The following is a 16,855-nucleotide window of genomic DNA, read 5'->3' as shown; positions in this document are numbered from 1 at the left end:
TGATTCAGAAGAAAATGGATGTTAAATTTAGGTATCAACACATTTATTTATTTGTAAAATGTTGGATTTGTCTGAAAAGGTGTAGGGTTTCCTGCCTAGGCAGGGGGTTGGACTAAAAGACCTCCAAGGTACCTTCCAACTTTGCTACTGTATTGTAAAATTTATTGGCTGCCCATCTTGCCACAGGGTACTTCTAAGTGTCTTACAATCTTAAAAAGGTAAAAACTATACAAAACCTAAAAGACATAAATAAAATACTGTAAAGATTCAATTACTGAGCCCCAATTAAAAGATGGGGAGGGAGGAAGTAATATATCAATCATCACCCATGTGAAACCCCTCCATTGGAGTCGCAAGCCAACTGGCAGAGCCAGTTCTTTAAGCTCTTGCAGAAGAGCAGGAAGGTTAGAGCCCACCTCATTCTGAGAGCAAGATGGTTCCAAAGGGCAAGTACAATGGCAGAGAAGGCTTACCTCCTAGATCCCACCAGCTGGAATACCCTGGATGATGGAGTCCACAGCATGCCTCCTCTGCTGGCATGGGTGGGGTAAGCCAATCCCAGTGGGATAAGATGGTCCCTCAAGTAGCCTGGACCCATGCCGTGAAGGACTTTAAGGGTTGAATTGCACCTTGAATTGCACCTGGAAGCAAACTGGCAGCCAATGAAGGTAATGGAGCAGTGACATGGGCCACCCTTAGACTCCAACAACTGCCCATGCCACTACACTTGCACCAGCTGTAGCTTGTGAATGCTCTTCAATGGTAACCCCATAGAGAGCACATTGTAATAGTCATTCCACAAGGTGACTAGAGCTTGAATGATTAAGCACAAAGACTCCTGGTCCAGAAGAGGCTGCAGCTAGCACATAACCCAAAGTTGCGCAAAGGCTCTCTTAGCCATGATTATCACCTGCTCTTCAAGCAGGAGTTGTGAATCCAGGAGAATTCCTATGTTGTTGATGGGATCCATCTGGGGTAGTATCACCCCATCTAGGACTAAAGATTTTGGGGCTCCATGCATGCAAAGCCAGGATTCAATCAAAGTTGCCTCTCTTCCAAGATCCCACAGCCTCCAGGCACCACCAAGCAGCAACATCATCACTTGGTCATTATAGATAGAAATATAGAGTTGACTATCACAGCGTACTGCAAATATTTCAATCCATGGTGACGGATGATTTCACCCACTTGCTTCATTAGATCAGGGATGTTGAGGAAGATTTACCAATGATAATGTCAGGATTAATAGCAGAGATGTTAAAAAGCGACAGACATGAGATTCTAAATGAGTTGGACAATATATACAGAGTAAGCACCAATTATGCCAGAAAACACCTATTGCCTAGAGAAGTACACATCAGATTCGCGAGGAAAAAAGTAAGAGATATAATTTATAAAATAACAAGAGATGAGCCAATGATGTACAAAGGGAAAGAGATACGAATCCTAAAACAAATCTCGTGAAGAGTGAGGGAGCAAAGGAGAGAATATCAATTCCTGGCAACACAATTGATATACTATTTAGGTGGTTGGTACTTGAAAGGATGCTGGTAACCTGGCAGGAGAAAAAGATTAAAGTTGACAATCTGGAGAAGGCACAGGATTTATATGAGCAACTAGTAGGCCCGGAAGAGGAACAGAGCAGTAAAGAGGAGATGGAATATAGAAGCAAGGAAGAACGACAACAGAGAATAATGGAAGGAGAACAGAGAGAAAGTAGTAGGGAGGAGGAAGAACAACAGAGAGAGGAGGAAGTGAGACCAAAAACAAGGAGCCAAAAAAGAAACTAGAATTAATAAAAAACAAACACAGGTAGAGAATTAGCAGGATGGAAAAAGAAATTCAATTATTGTCAGTAAATATTAACGGTTTAAATTCGCCAACTAAAGAAAGCGTATCTCGGCAAAATTAACAAAACAAAAGGCAGACATAATATGCTTACAGGAAACACACATTAAAAAACAAGATATAAAATACCTGGAGTGTCCTAAATTAGGAAAATTATATGCAGCATCAGCAGAAGAAAAGAGAAAAGGAATAGCGATATAAGTTAAAGATGGGATAAAGACAAATTTAATTTATGCAGACCCAAAGGGAAGAATATTAATAAGAGATATGGATAAATCAAAAATCAATACTACTGGTAGCAATATACGCCCCAAATGAAAATCAGAAGGACTTTTATAAAAAATTGCATGAAAAAATTAGAGAAATTGGAGTGAGGAATATCTGTGTAATAGGATATTATAATGCGGTAGTAGACAGTAAAAAAGATTATGTAAATGACAAAAAAACTAAAAATAAAAAAAGTATTACCAACCTGTTTTGAGATGATGGAGGAGCTAGCCCTGATAGATATTTGGAGAAAAATGGAACCCGAAAAAAAAACAATTTACTTTTTATTCCAACCCACACCAATCCTGATCACGGATTGATATGGCATGGAAGAATGGGGAAATTGGGGCAGAAATACATACAATTGAAATATTACCAAATATTTGGGCAGACCACAACCCCATTAAAATAATCTGGAAAGGGGAAAAAACTAGACAAAGATGGATGTTAAATTTGCAAATATTAAAAGAAAAAGAATTTATGCAAAAGTGTAGAAACGAATTGGAATTATTCCTTAAGGAAAACACAAAAGAACAGACATTTATACAAAATTTATGGGACACCATGAAAGCTTATTCCCATGGAATTATTATAGTGTATTCAGCAAAAAAAAGAAAGAAAGAAAGAAAAATGGACACAACAGAAGATATTAGACAAGGAAATTAAAAATGTAGAAATAGAATTACAAAATAAGCCACAAAGTGACAAAATTAGAAAGGATTGAATGTTAGCAAAACATAAATTAAATATATTAGACCAGGAAGAAACGGTAAAGGGTCTAAAACTAACAAAACAAAACTTCTTTGAGCAAGCAAATAAATTGGGGAGGTGGCTGTCATATATTTTGAGAAAAGAAAGAGAAAAAAGATTAGTATATCAACTTCAAGAAGAAACTGGTGAACTACAACATACAATGGAAGGGAAGAAAAAGATTGCATACAAGTACTTTGAGAATCTGTATAAAGGGGAACAAGTAGATGAAAATAAATAAAAGAATATCTAAATGGAGAAGAAACCCCATCAATAACAGAAGATATGAAAGAAATATTGTCAAAAAAATTAACAAAACTAGAATTGAAACAGGCGATTCAGAAACAGAAAAATAATAAAAAAAACCAGGCCCAGATGGATTCCCAGCAGAATGGTACAAAATAATAGATGAATTGAACAAATCGATAGAACCCTTGATGTTGGAGATGTACAATGAGGCACTGATGAAAGCAAAAATACCGGATTCATGGAGGGAGCACATATTACATTAATATTTAAAGAAGGTGCAGATAAAAAACAGATTCAAAACTATAGGCCAATCTCGTTGTTAAATGCCGACTATAAAATATTCACAACAATAATAGCGGAGAGATTGAAAAAATTATTAAATAACTATATACATTCAGACCAAAATGGATTTCTCCCAAGACAAATCAGGAATAACACTACAATAATAGCAAATATTTTAGAGTACTATGAGGTACATCCAGAGAAACAAGTGGCACTTGCCTTTCTGGATGCACAGAAGGCATTTGACAATTTAAATTGGGAATTCATGATACAACAAATTAAGAATATGAAATTAGGGGACCAATTTGAAAGATTAATAGAAATGATATACTCCACCCAAAGGGCAAATATATTATTAAATGGGGAAAGTACAGAGACCTTTAAAATAATGAAAGGAGTAAGGCAGGGTTGTCCACTATCACCTCTGCTCTTTATCCTGACACTTGAAAGTCTTTTAATAAGAATTAGGCAAAATTCGGAGATAAGAGGAACTAAAATTTAAAAAGAGGAGTATAAAATTCAGGCCTTTGCAGATGATTTGGTATTCATTATAGAAGACCCACTAAAAACAGGAAATAGCTTAATGCGAGAATTAGGAAAATATGGAGAGGGAGCAGGGTTAAAGATTAATAGAGAAAAGACTAAAATGATAACTAAAATTTGAAGGAAGAACAAAATAAAGAATTAGAAAGAATAATAGGACTGCAAGTGACAAAGAAAGTTAAATATCTTGGAATATGGCTAACTGCAAAGTGCTCAACTATAAAAGAAAATAATTATACAAAATTAGTGCAACAAATAAAAAAGGATCTAGACTTATGGGGGAAACTACAACTATTATTATAAGGGAAAATAGCAGCGATAAAAATTAATGTACTTCTGAGAATATTATACTTATTTCAAACAATCCCCATAAAATTAGGAAAAAATCTTTTTTACTGAATTGAATAAGATTATATTAAAATTTATATGGCAAGGAAAGAAAGCCAGGATAAAGTTGAAAGCTCTACAGATGACAGAAGCAGAGGTGGTATGAGACTCCCTGACTGGGAGCTTTATTACAAAGCAGCAGCACTAACATGGATCAGGGATTGGATAAATTTAAAAAATAAAAGAATACTAACATTAGAGGGCCATGATTTGCAAGCGGGATGGCATTTTTTCCTATGGGAAGAGGGTAAAAAGAAACAAAAATACTTTCACAGACACTATATTAGAGATGCACTGATACAGGTCTGGAATAAAATTAGAGAAAAACATTACATGAAAATACCGACATGGCTTTCCACTAGATCTATCGAAAATGGTTAGATATAGTGAAATTTTAGACAGCCAAGGGAATTTGAAAACAAATCAAGAATTAAAGGAGCAAAATATAAATATAGATTGGTGGCCATATCTCCAACTACAATCGAGATACAAAGAAGATGTAAAAGAATATGGAATATACACAGAATTCAGTTACGTGCGGTGAGTTTTATGACTGGTAAGGCACTGACACAGTGCTGGGTTTCAAATATTTTTAGACTTGTGGACTTCAGTTCCAATTTAAAGTGACAGCATTTGTTTTTCTCCTTTGCTCCTTCTTTCTTTTTCTTTTTCTTCTCCTTCCCCTCCTTCCTCCCTCTCTCCCTTCCTCCCCCTCTCTCAAACACACACACACACACACACAGAGACAGAGAGAGAGAGAGAGAGAGAGAGAGAGAGAGAGAGAGAGAGAGAGAAGTTGGATTGGACTATCTCTCCTACCACTTCCCTCTCTCACTCACTCTCAAACAACCCCCCCCCCCACACACAAAAGTTGGATTGGATATCTTTTCCAGTGGCTTGAAAGCAGCTCCTCTGCCATCCCCCCCCCCATTCCCCTGCTGCCTTTCCCAAACACCTCCACCATTGCAAATGCAGCCTGCTGTCTGGGTGGGAAATGCCTGGAACACAATAAAGCCCACCCACCACCTCCTGCTGGCAGGCTGGGGTGAGAGGAGAGGCAGAGAAGCCGTAGGGGAGCCGAGCCGAGCCTTCCAAAAGAAAGAGGCTGGGGGGGAAGTGTGTGTACTACAGCATGGCTCTTTGCCTGGCTTCCTGCCTCCTCCTGTGGTCTCCTCAGTGCTCGCTTGTGCTCTCCCTCCCTAAGTGTAGTTTGATTGCAGGTGGAGCCACGTTGCCTTTTCAAACTTGTAATCAGTGAAGCTGGGCTAGATTTTTATATAGTTTTATCCAGCTGTGTGTGTGTGTGTGTGAGAAATGAATGGGGGCCTGGGGAGGAAGTCAATACACTTGGGGAGGGAGAGCACCAGTGAGGTTAAGCAGAGTCATCCACGGTGAGGCAGCAACTAGCTCAGCTTTTTCCTTTTACTTTTTTTTTCATGATGAGAGTGGTGAGGCTGTGCCTCACTTGCCTCACCTGACTGCACGTCACTGACAGAATTACAACAAATAGATAAAATTTTAATTAGCCCGGAAAATAAACTCATAACAAAAATTTACAAATATTTATTAGAAGTAACATTAGAACAAGAAAAAGTTGAAGGTTGCATGATAGTGTGGGCCAAAAACTTTGGTTACAACATAGATCTAGTGGATTGGGAAAGAATTTGGAACACAAATTATAAACTAACACAATCAGCAGCACTTAAAGAAAATATGTACAAAATGTTTTATCGTTGGCATCTACCACCAACAAGATTGGCTAAAATGTACCTAAACATGAAGCCGACCTGCTGGAAATGTAAAAAACTACAAGGGACTTTTTAATCACATATGGTAGACCTGCCTGGAAACACTAAAATATTGGACAAAAATCTAGAAATGGATGCAAGAAATTACAGGAGAACAGATAAAATACAAACCCAAAATCTTTCTGCTGAGAAGAATCAAAGGGATATATACAAAGAAAATTAAGTACATATTAACACATTTGCTAACTACAGCTAGAATAGTATTTGCCCAATGCTGGAAACAAAATAATACCCCCTTGGATGAATTAGTGATAAAAAAAACTTTGGATTGTGCAGAGATGGACAAATTAACACTGAAATTAGAAGATAAAAAAGAGTCGGAATATTATGAAATTTGGAACAATTGGTGCAAATGGCTTCAAAACAAGAAAATTAAGCCGAAAAACATATATAAATACATATAGAACTGTGTATAAAGGTGTGTAAATATAGAAGTGAAATATTATATACATGTACAGATATGATGACATAACAATGTTGATATAATGACTATAATGTGTTGTAGAAGGGGAAAAATAATTTTAAAAATCTGCAAAAAAAAAAAAAAAGATCAGGGGTGTCAGACTCGATTTCATTGAGAGCTGCATCAGGGTTGTGTTTGAACTCAGGGGGAGGGGTCATGGCCAAGGTGGGCATGGTCAGCTCAACATCACTCATGTTGGGGCTGTTTTGGTGGTCCAGGCAGGGCTGGGGGAATCTGTTGTCTCTAATGGAGGAAGATGAGACCAGGGAGACCATCAAACTCTTGTTCTCTAGAGGAGCTTCGCCGTCCCCCTCAGGCCTTGCGGAGGGCACAGGCTGTCCAGAGCCCTAGGTAGCAGAGGGCAACCACCCAGCCCAGCTCTCGAATTCCCAGGGCATCATGACTCCACAGCCCAACCCAACCCCATTTCCCTGAAGGAGTGTCTGGCTGTGCTTATCCCCTCCTTGAGGCTGCTTCTGCTGTTCTTGCTCTCCTTGGCCAGGTTATTCATAGTGTGTGGGTCAGAGGGAGGCCCACTCCCTCTCCACACAAGACCCAGCTTTGTAACCAAAGCATCCTCAGCAATAGGATGGGCCACCACCAGGAGGGGTCAATAGGAGGAGACAAGGGGATGGTGAAAGGGCAGCAGGGCTGCTGGTGTCCAAGTGCTAAGGCAGGACACTGTCACCCCACTTCCCTTCCATTAGGGTCTCAGCTGATGCCAAACCCCAAATCATCTCTGAGAGGGGAATCCCCCTTTTCACTCAGGTTTCAGTAATGCATGCCAGGTTGGCTCGCTTTTCCTCAAAATCCTCTACTTCAGCTTGTTTAAAAGCTGATGTATAACAACATTCCAAAATATTGTATAGAAACATGATGTGAAATCCCTGGCCACTTTGGGGTGAAAAAAGTGATGGACCACCAGGAGGGGTCCAATAGGAGGAGACAAGGGTATGGTGAAAGGGCAACAGGGCTGTTGGTGCCCAAGTGTTAAGGCAGGACTTCCTTCAGACCTTCCTTCATTATAATCTCCTCCCTCCCTCCCTTCCCTTTTTCCCTTTTCTTCTTCTTCTTTCCCTCTTTATTCTCCTTCTTTCTTTCTACCCTTTTCTTTCTTTTTCCTTCCTTGCTCTCTTCCCTTTTCTTCTTCTTTTTTGTCTTTCCTCTTTCCCTTTCTCCTTTCCTGTCCCTTCTTGGATGCTCAAATGCAAAAGGGTAAACATTTCTCGATGCCTCCTTGCCTTATGATCAAATGCCACTTTTGTTAGTAGTTTGTTTCGCTAGCACTGTGCAAGTGAAAACGGAGCTCAGGAGGGGCACATGCGCCCCTCCCGAGATTGATTTTCAGCTGTAATGGCCTCCTGAAACCCTCTGCCAGCAGAAATGAACCTCAGGAGAGTTGTCATTGTAGATGTTAGAACGGAGCGGAGAAAGTACTGAGCCCTGTGGCATGCCACAACATATTGGTTGAGAGCCGAAACTTTCATTCCCTATTAATCAGGGGTAGGCTTCAAAAATTTTAGTAACTGGTTCTCTGCCTGGTTGCACCATGGCAGGGCCCCTGGTTTTCCCTCCCTAGGCTCCAGGGGTTCTCTGGAAGCCGGAAATGGGCCTGTTTCCGGCCTTCCAGAACTTCCAGAAGGCACATTTTTTGCACTCTCCAGGCTCCAGAGGATTTCCTCAAGCCTCTGGAAGAGTGAAAATGGCTTCCCTTGGACCCTGGAGGGCCTTGGCCTTCTGGAGCCTCCGGGAGGCCCATTTTTCACACTCCCCTATCCTCCATGCAGGCTTGCACTTACCTGGCAGCCACATAGACTCTGGAGTGGGGTGAGACGGGGTGGGCAGAGCCAGCCAGGAGTGGAATTTGGAAATCCGCCAAATAGCACCGAAACGTCGCTAGAGGATTGCCCAAACCCGAGCGATCATGGAGCAGCCCAACCCTGCTATTAATACTGATTGGGGCCAGCCTTGGAGAAAGAAGCTGAACCAAAGCAAAACTGTGTCATCCCACCCCAGCCCCAGCAGTCAGCCCTAAAAGATACCATGGTCAATCAAAGGGTGCTGAGAGATCAAGAAGAGCGAGGATGATTGAACTACTTTCATCTCACCCTTATCAGAGATCAACAAGTGCAACCAATACCATTTCTGTCCTGTAACCAGGCCTGAATTCTGACTGAAAGTGATTCAGGTAATCTGTTTTGTGTAGAACTCTCTGCCAGGCAACCATCTTTTCCACTACCTCCCTAAAAAGGGAAGATTGGAAACAGGATCAAAATTGTCCAAGCAGGTGGGATCATGTGATTTTTTTTTAATGACAGGGTAAACCAGGGCCTCTCACCCCTCAAAATATCCCCTCCTATAATGATGTATATTAATCACTGCCTGAATCAACCTGGTAGTCATTGTCCTGGAGGCTTTCACCATCCAGGAGGAACAAGGATTTAACTGATAGGTAGGTAGTGCGCTGACAGCACTAAGGATCCTGTCCACTTCCTCAAGTTCAACGGGTCAAACTATTCCTAGATAACTGTAGAAGACCTTGTCCCAGGTATCTCACATGGAATTACTTCATGCATGAGATCCAACTCGGAACGAATCCAAATGAGTTTGCTTGTCAGTTGTTGAACAAATTCCTCTCCATGGCCCTGAAGATGATTACCCAACACCCCTGTTCCAGTAAACAACAGGTGATCTGGAACAGGCTCACTAAATGATACTCTGAGGATACAATAAGGTCAGAGAAATAATACTGTTTGCTGCTCTTACTGCCATGATGTTGGCCTTTTATAGTTCTAAAGCATGTCCAGTCAAGTCATTCTTTCTCTTCCTCTAGCAGTGCTTTAGGCTTGTCTTAACCCTTTTAAAACCTGCAACTTCTCCATGAACCACAGGGAGGGTTGGGAACAATGGGTCAAGAGGCCACACAACCACGATCCTGTCCAAGGTTTGGAGGTTTGGACAGGACCGTGCAGCAACATCTCCAAGATATCCCCCAATTGCTCTGGAACAGATTAGGATCCATCAGCTGGCATAAGAGCATTTCAGGGATACCAGGATATGTTCGGACTATGATAAGGGAGATAATCTTAAATCCCCCACCAGGCCATGTTACCATTGCTCAAATAATAAAATCAGATTTGGTGTATGAACACTATCCTGATCTGGGATAGACCCATGGCCACCATGGTGATCATGAATTCTTGGACTGCTTCCAAGGTTGAACCCAAGGACTGAAGTCTCCCATAAATCTGGGAAACTCCTTCACCAGCCCCGAGATAGCCTCCAGCAGTTCAGGCAGGGAAGTTGTCATACAGCAGGAAAGCTAGTATACTAGAAACAGCCCAACTGATCCTGTGAGTTCAGCTTCAGAAACAGGGTTTCACAACCAGAAATTTGCGGAGAAAGGCCTCTGAAGTCCAAAAGAGACTCTTTAATAACCACTGTCACCCCCCTTCCCTTCCATTAGGGTCTCAGCTGGTGCCAAACCCAAAACCAGCTGGACGTATCTCTGAGAGGGGAATCCCCCTTTTCACTCACGTTTCAGTAATGCATGCCAGGTCGGCTCGCTTTTCCTCAAAATCCTCTTTCTTCAGCTTTTTAAAAAGCTGACGTATAACAACATTCCAAAATATTGTATAGAAACATGATGTGAAATCCCTGGTCACTTTGGGGTGAAAAAAGTGATGGAGTAACTGCCAGTGACATATAATATACTGCCAGGACTAAAAAGAGTCTCTTCTGCTGTCTATGAGGGAGAACTAAATAAGTGAGGAAATCTTTTCCTATATCCATATTGCAAGATGGATATCTCTGTGTTGTGAAAAAGATAAAATAATATCTTAAATGTTTTTTAAGTTGTGAGTTGTAAGTGAAAACTGAATTATTTTAAGCTAAATGAAAATAGATTTCCATTTTTATCTATGGATCGACAATCCATAGATAAATTAATTTGTACTTGTACTAAACAAAACAATCAAATGAAATAACCATAATCTGTATTATTAGATTAAATCTACGTAGATCATGCAGATCCTTCATGGCCTTTTGTATTATCTAGCCTGATGTTATATTTGGGTGAATTTTATTATGATATTTTGGATGGTCCTACTAAAAATATAAAATTTGATGGAATTGTTAAAGGCTGGATCAGGCTAGAAACTGGGAGATCATTAGTTTTGTTTTAGGCCCAAAACCAACTAGGTGATTTTGGGCTAGTCCACTCGCAGTCCTAGGAAGAAGACAGTGACAAAGCACTTTTTAAAATGATGCCAAGAATACAGGGACTTACCTGACTGATCCCCCAAACTCAAAACAGACTGAAGGCACAACACAAAATGGAACAGGTTAACTGTCTATTCATAGACTGCAATTCCTCCCACCCCCCAAGGATCATCAGGTGATAGTTTCCAGTAGCTGCAGTTCTCTTAATATAGATACACATATAACGCAACAAGTGTCAAAAATGTCTGTTTGCTTCGCAGACATTAAATTAATGTCACATTTTAACTAGGGATATATATATATGTACCTGTGTGTCTCGGTCATTAAGTCTGTTATTTTGAAATAACACCCGCATGATACTGGGAACAGAATGTAAGGGAGTAGTGGGGAAGAGATGTCCTTCACAAGCGAGCCTTAAGTATATAAAAACCGCCGCGCCCATCGCCAGAAATGGAATTGCGCCCACAATAGTAAGCAAACTGTAATGTGTAAAAGTTAATCTCGCAATCAAAAAAGGGAGGGGCATTTTAACCATTTCTCTTTTAAACAACTATGAGCTGAGAACGACCTTTCGCCAAGAAACCTCTCACCTTCCTATTTTTGGTCTGCCTGCCTCGGGCGCCTTCCCGCTTTCTTCCTCTCCAAGCTGTCGGGTAGCGTCTACCCGTTTCCGTAGCAACCCCATAGTTCCGGTTTAGGGAATAGAGAACGAGCGAACGAGCGTGCGCACTATGCCGTGATGGTAAAGCACCACAGAGATAGGAAATTATAGATAATCTTAAACGAGCTAAAAAAGAGAGAGAGCTAGTTTTTCCTTAGAGAAGCCATCTTTAATTCGCCTCGCAGACAAAATATTTTGACTTTTTTGAAGGAAAATTTCCAGCGAGGAAATTCACTGACTGTGATTACTGTGAATTAGGGTTTTTTTTTAAAAAAAAAGTTTAAAATGAGCCAATAAACATTCATATCAATAAAGGAGAATATTTGCAGCTCGAAGTTGACAAGAGGGGTCCCTAGCGCTCTTTGAACTTCGTTGTTTTGTTGTAGGCGTTTCATTAGGTAACCTTATCAGTGATAGATGCACCAGCTTGCCTAACGTCCCTGTCCTACTGTCCCCATTTATTTGTACTCATTTCCTGTGTTCTTATTCATGTTTATTCTTATTCCTGTTATCTTGTACAGGAGTGACAAACTAAATAAATAAATAAAAAATAAGGGAGTGCAGTTTGATGTTTGCGTTATTTTTCGTAGAGGCGACTGTGTGCGCGCCTACTGTAATTGAGATCGGCTGTGACAGCAGTGATGGATTTCTTCGATTATTACTACTGTATCCAAGGAGGAGTCCGTGACTCTCATGTGTTGAATGTATGAGTCAACAACAAGCGTTATTATGCGCCAATCGAAGAGAGGGCGCCCAAGATGCTCGGAAGAGGCGCTTGAGGACCCGCGCCTCGCAGGGAGGAGGGCGGCGCCGAGGCTTATTTAACTGTCCGCAGTTCACGCGTTGATACTAGAGCAGCTGTTGTCTTCGTCATCGGTTGGTCTCGTCATCATGCGCAAAACAGGGCCCCTTCCCCCGCCTGTCCGCAGGCGGAGTGGGTGGCAGCGGAGGCGATTCCTTGGGTGGGTGTCGGGCCGTAAATTGGTCAGCCTGTGTGCGGGAGCTCATAAACGTCTTAGTTTAAAAAATAATAATAGTGCGGAGGCGAAAGACAATCCTAGGTCTCTCATAGAAATACCTTGTAATTTTGCTGCTTTGGTATACCGTACAGGTGATTGATTGATATGCAATGATGTACACCAGTGTCTATTCTGTCAGCTGACATTCACGAACGATCCAAAGGTAGAAAACTGGCCAAAGTATTTCCTTTGGTGGAGAAATTAACACTGACTGAAATGGTGAAAATTTGAATTTTGTGTCTTCTAAATTTTTGATATTGGAATGATCAACTAGCTTGCCAACTGCCAAGTTCTCATACCAAATTTGTCCACTGTATGTATACACATATTAATGAACACAATATAAATAAGAATCAAAGCATCTTTCCAATTCCTTATTCTATTAATCTATTCCAAGTGAGAATTTATTTATTTATTTAGCGTATGCCATATCATACATGGATTAGCAATATATATATTAACATTTCATCTAGAATAGTAGAATTCAATAAAATATAAATGTTAAAAAGACCTAAGTTCAAATATCTAGGCCATCTAACCATTGAAGCCCAGTATTGTTTATATTAAAAAAAATAGATTCTGGATTGGTATATGCTCTCAGTTTATAGTTAATTATAATGTGATCTACAGCTTGATGTGGGACCCTGCAGTCACACTGAAGGAAGGATACTCTGCTCCATTTATACGGGGTCCTGGCAGATGCTGTGTGAGGTGTCAATCCTATTCAGGATTGCCCATTGCTGACACGGTCATTCAAAGTCTGGCACCTTTTTTTGTGGGGTCATTTATATGTCTTCCTATGTTTGGGCGTTCAACAACCCATTTTGCTTTCCTTTGGCAATCAATGTTAAAGTTATTGGGTAGATATTGTGCAAGTGTCAGTGTGGGTTTCCTGGATTTGAGTCTTCTTGCTGATAAATGACTCCTGGATTTGAGTTTTCTTGCTGAGAAAGGTCGGCAGGTACCAGGAGTGAGCTGTTCATAACTTTTCTGTATTCCCTCACTAGTGCATCTTGCCTTCGTTAAAGCCGGAACTGGAAACCAGCAAGACAGAGTGGTTTTCATACATCTGCTTATCATTGTCATGATGTCATTGAGCCTGTCGTCTTAACTTCCTAGTATGGCAGCTGTTAAGTTCGTTGCTAAGGTGGAACCACATAGTTAATGTTTTGCTGATGCTAGGAGCAAGCCTCCAGTTAGTGAAAAAAATTTCCAAGATTTTAAGGTCTTTGGATAGGAGGCTGTCAGCTACCTCCATGTGTTTTTCTTTTACTGCTATGGCCAAATCATCAGTGTGTCCAAATTTGTGTCCCCTGGTCACCAGCATTATCTAATATAAGTTGAATGGTATATATGCCTTTACAGAGCCGTGGGGGGGAAAGTATTGTTTAATCTTACCTTATTTTTCTTTTCCCATTATTATCACTCAGCATGTTATCAATTAGTCTGTTTATAATTAATTTTTCCAGGAATTGAAGCAGGAGCTCAAAAGGGCAATTGGGCAGTAGCTTTCAACTCTGTCTAGTGGTTTGCCAGTTTTAGAGGTGATATTATTTTAGCTTTTTCGAATTCTGGTGTGAGGTAGCCATTGGAAATTACTTCGGAGATAAATTTACCAATCCAGTTCCGTGCATACCTCCCAGGGTTTATCAGGAATTTTGGATGAACACTTATCAAAGCCTGGTGCTTTACCACATTTCAGATTACCAATGACAATGTCAATTTCCTTTATAGAGAAGGGACAAGAGTGCTCAGAATGTGTTCTGCTTGACCACCAAAAAGTTGAAAGTGATTTCTTGATGAGAGTGGAGTGTCCTTTCACTATTTGAGTTTAGAAGAGAGATATAACTCAAGAGTGTTTGGTCCGGAGTTTACACTGGGTGTTTGTTGTGTCGGTTGTCTAGCTCCACTCAGTTTCCTTAAAAGGTTCAAAGCTTTCCAGCTGGATTTGCTGAAATTTAGTGATTCTGAGTTCCTACTTTTTATACTGAGCTGCATCTCTGGATTGCTGCTCTGAAGGAGGTAGAGTCCTTTATTTCTCCAAATGAGAAATAAGGGTAAAAACAATTGGAAACCATTTCTTTGTTTTAAATATGTTAAAATAGGCAGTATAGGTTTTTTTGTTTAATTCCTTGTTCATGTTTAATGAAATGTAATGTATGAATTTATTTCTCTTTTAAACCTTGTAAGTCAGCCAGAAAATTCCAAATGTAGCTTAGAAAGCCTTTCAATTTCAACAACCCTTTGAATTTTCAGTAATTTTTATTTCCAACTTCTATTCTAATCCATTATTTCTCATTATGTATTCTAATATTTCATATACTCATGCAGTTTTGTTACTAGTAATATTTTCCATGGCTTCTACAGGCATATGGCCTGTTTGATTTTTGGCTTATCCTCCTAGCAATGTCATATAGAATAGTTCAAATCTTTCCCTTATTATTAAAATAAATTTGGTTGACAAAAGATTAATCATTAAAAAAAATCACAAATCTCATTCTTCCCACATATCTCTGTCATAATTCTTGGAAAATCATAATTTATGAAATTTAAGCTCCATATGGTTCTGGCTTGGAAAGAGTCAATAATAAAGGTATGAGATATTTCTGGTCCTATGACACATTCCATTGTTGTTTGCTTTGGCTTTATTTAGAAAAGGGATGTTCTGTCCGCTGTTATCTGCTTCTACTTGAGATGCGGTTCACCCTACTTTAAAGAAATCTCATTTAAATCCAAGTTTAATCATTTCTATCAATCCACTGCATCTCAGCTGACTGTAGCGTGATATGGTAAGATAATCTTGCATCAAGGCAAAGCATACACAGAGCTTTGAAATGTTTCATGGGAAATAGAATGTTTTTTTTATTTTGAAATGTAAAATACAGAGATTAATTATCTTGGTTTCTGTAAGATCTTGGAGTCCTAGTGGACAACCACTTAAATATGAGCCAGCAGTGTGCAGCATCTGCCAAAAAGCCAACACAGTTCTAGGCTACATAAACAGAGGGATAGAATCAAGATCATGTGAAGTGTTAATACCACTTTATAATGCCTTGGTAAGGCCACAGTTGGAATACTGCATTCAGCTTTGGGCGCCACAGTGTAGAAAAGATGTGGAGACTCTAGGAAGAGTGCAGAGAAGAGCAACAAAGATAATTAGGGGACTGGAGACTAAAACATATGAAGAACGGTTGCAGGAACTGGGTATGTCTATTTTAATGAAAAGAAGGACTAGGGGAGACATGATAGCAGTGTTCCAATATCTCAGGGGTTGCCACAAAGAGGGAGTCAAACTATTCTCCAAGGCACCTGAGGATAGAACAAGAAGCAATGGGTGGAAACTAATCAAGGAGAGAAGCAACTTAGAACTGAGGAGAAATTTCCTGACAATTAGAACAATTAATCAGTGGAACAACTTGCCTTCAGAAGTTGTGAATGCACCAACACTGGAAGTCTTTAAGAAGATGTTGGATAGCTATTTGTCTGAAACGGTATAGGGTTTCCTGCCTAGACAGGGGGTTGGACTAGAAGACCTACAAGGTCCCTTCCAACTCTGCTATTGTAAGATCAGCCATTACTATCATTTTTGTTTCTTCTTTTTATTTTAGGAATGAAAATAGCAAAAACTCCCAGGGTCATGGATATTTTAACTTTCCCAGGTAACCACTAAAGGAATCATAACTTCCTTGATCAGGGTTTTTCAAACTGTGTTCCATCGAATTCTAGATTCTGTGAAAACTTTTTTTTAACTGTAATTTTTATTTTTATTCAGAAAATTAAAATACAAACTCCAAAAGAAAGGTTTTTTTTGCAAAAACAAGACCAACGCCCCAACATTTTAAAAAGTACATTAAAAAGCGAAAAACAGAAGAAAATATATACATATATTACTCCTTTCCAATGAATACTGATAAATACATTGCAACATTAGTTTACCCACTTGGGAAAGAGGCCCAAAATTTAAAAATTTCTACATTTATTTGTATTATTTGACCTGTCATCTATCTACTATCTATATTTAACAGACAAAGCAACAGCAGAATTAAACTTTAAAATATTCTGTTGCCAATCTATTAACTCATAGGAAGTCTACTATAGCAAGTAATGTGGAATCCTTATCATATATCAGACATTAATATAATCAGGTGAGTTCAGAAGTACTTTACAAGAAAAGTCTAGCACTCTTCTGTCTATAATAGAATATCTTGTGCTACTAGGCTTGAAATTCTTGGTTGGATAGTTTAGAACTGCAATGCTTGTGGTCATATTTAGGTATTGGGCATAGTAACATCTTATCTGTAAACAATTTTTTAATTTTAATCATAATGTAACACATGCAAACAACTTCTTTAAACTT

The 16,855-nt window shown here is 39.6% G+C and overlaps 1 protein-coding gene across 1 annotated transcript in view; it reads right to left on the bottom strand.

Moving 5' to 3' along the window:
- Nucleotides 1-11,489, bottom strand: part of MARCHF10 (membrane associated ring-CH-type finger 10) — a 98,486-nt gene extending 86,997 nt beyond the window's left edge. Inside the window, exon 1 of the mRNA XM_081971250.1 lies at nt 11,409-11,489. The gene's annotated coding sequence lies outside the window, so the exon portion shown is untranslated. The remainder of the gene's footprint in view (nt 1-11,408) is intronic.
- Nucleotides 11,490-16,855: the final 5,366 nt, after the last annotated feature.

Source organism: Natrix helvetica (assembly GCF_964273705.1).
Source record: "Natrix helvetica genome assembly, chromosome: Z".
In the NCBI taxonomy this organism is placed as follows: Eukaryota; Metazoa; Chordata; class Lepidosauria; order Squamata; family Natricidae; genus Natrix; species Natrix helvetica.
This window is presented reverse-complemented; position numbering and strand designations above follow the sequence as displayed.